This window comes from Laccaria bicolor, genomic scaffold (genome assembly GCF_000143565.1).
Source record: "Laccaria bicolor S238N-H82 LACBIscaffold_64 genomic scaffold, whole genome shotgun sequence".
Taxonomy (NCBI): Eukaryota; Fungi; Basidiomycota; class Agaricomycetes; order Agaricales; family Hydnangiaceae; genus Laccaria; species Laccaria bicolor.
The window spans coordinates 114649-116860 of record NW_001889935.1 but is presented as its reverse complement, the minus strand read 5'-3'; positions in this window follow the sequence as shown (position 1 = coordinate 116860).

Sequence of the window (2212 nt, the reverse complement as noted above, 5' to 3'; positions counted from 1 at the left end):
TTCAATAAGTTCATTGACCGCTCTGTGCAACTATTGCGAAAAAAATCCCAGGATAAGGCGCAGAGGTGAATCCGATGATGTATCCCATTGAGGGACGTTCGTGAATTCTTGTTTACTGATCCAGAAAGGTGGTGAAAAGTTGGTGGGGAACACCCAAGTAAACAAACTATATCACAAGAACCTGAACGTGAAGGACGGACTCGTAACGTGAAGATTGCGGGGGTCGCCGTGGGATGGCTGGACACCGGACTGTTGAACCGTTGAGCGCTGCAGCGTGATCGTGATCGAACCTTACGTAACCCACTACTATAAGTACTGTACAGGGGCATACTACTTTCCTCAGTCGTTCTATCATCCGGCTGAGGTGAGTATTGTGCCCCGCCGTTCTTACACCATTAGTACTTACCCACATATCTCTCATAGGATATTCTAGGTACAGTACTAATGCTAGTCGTTCTATCATCCGGCTGAGGATATTCTAGTCTAATTTCAACATGGACTCCTTGTGGGTCTCTCCAGTTGTTGACCTCGTCTTGTTCGCAGCTGTAAAGGACACCGCAAGGCTCGGAATGGTTTGTGGGAGATTGTTGCTGGTTTTGTGGGTGTTCGCTGGGTGCTCGTCAGGTGATCATTTTGGTCTTCAAAGGTCGCAGATTCAGCTATGGCGGAATGCGCAAATGACAGCGACTTCTCGAAGAACAACAGCTCATTGAAAGTCGCAACTCAGGTTTCTATCTTGGTGTAGGTTTTCCGAGTCAATGAACGATATATTGGTTGTTCTGCGGCGGGCAAGGAGCGCGTTGGGGCGGGTGTGGTAAGCTCCGTGGCCGTGATACTTGCCGTCGCTCATGCTATTCCTTTTCAGGCTATCGAAGTACAAGGCTATCGAAGTACAACACAGGGCCAGCCAGGACCCAGGGAGCTATCCAGGTTTGAAGCACGTCGTGGCATCCCTCTGGAAGCGGACTTTCTCGACGGCGGATCTTGAAAGTCGCAGGTTAGATGTCATTTGAATTTACGGTAAGTGAACTCTTATGCTGCGCACCCGCAAACGAGAATGATTGCGACCTTGCAATCTGAATTTGAATGGAAAACGCTGTACGTGATCACACAGCGATTGTAGGGCCGATCTGTGCAGGAAGGGTTTATGGAAATGCGACACAGGCATAGACAACGTACCAATTGCGATTCCGACTCTTCAATCCAATTCAAGTCCTATATGCGACGGTTTTGTAGGGGTCCAGATGTTATACCAACCAGAAAATTTTGTAGCTGATGGGGTGGTTGCATTAAAATCGACCTTCCATTTTTTCATTCCCCGTTGCCCTAATAGAAACCCCAACTTGATAAGTATACATAGTTCGTCCATCACACTCGACCCACGTAACCGCACAGACCAGCTTCTTCCGTTCCGCGCTAAGTACAGTCGACATCCTCACAATGCATATAGTAATAATGCATAAATATCACAATGCATGAGATTTTCTGGGGACCAACTCGGTACGCAGGGATTTATGCATGAAATATCGTATTGAATAATGCATACTGGATCTTGTGATTATGCACAACCAAATCTACAGATTCACCAGGTATTTTCTTGTGCATGTCATGGTATCTGATTTTTTTGAGGCCAAAATCTACCCTGATCTGCCTATGTGCCACGAATACTGTTTGGAGAAGCTGTGTGTCGCCCACTCCGAGGCTCGTGGCGTGTCAACACTGCTTTTGCCAAGCTCTTGCAACAACAGTTGCGCAAGTTGAGGGCTCATCTTCGCGGCGTTCAAGCAAATTCATTCCAACAAACATCTCTCGACTCTTTTTTCAATAATAGTTGCTCTCCCATGGATGTCGATACCATGTAAATACTCTAGTTTTCGCCTTGCTACACATAATGATTTTGGAAGCGTGACATTTTTAGCAGAGGTCACGAATAGTCACACTTTGTGACACGCTTCACCTTGCATACAACCTCACAATGCATAGAAAAAGCTGGGGACCGGCGTTATGCATTGTGAGAATGTCGACTGTAGCACCACACGTCTACGTAGTGCTGGGCAATGGATTTGAAGCAGGCGGTGAGAAACCCTCGGATAAAATTGGGTCGATCTTGAGCAGTGAGGAGGGCGTTCCTGGCAACTGATTGATAAATCAGATATGAAGAGCTCCCATCGATGACGGCTTACCATCTCAGCACGTTGAACTGTCGGGCCAT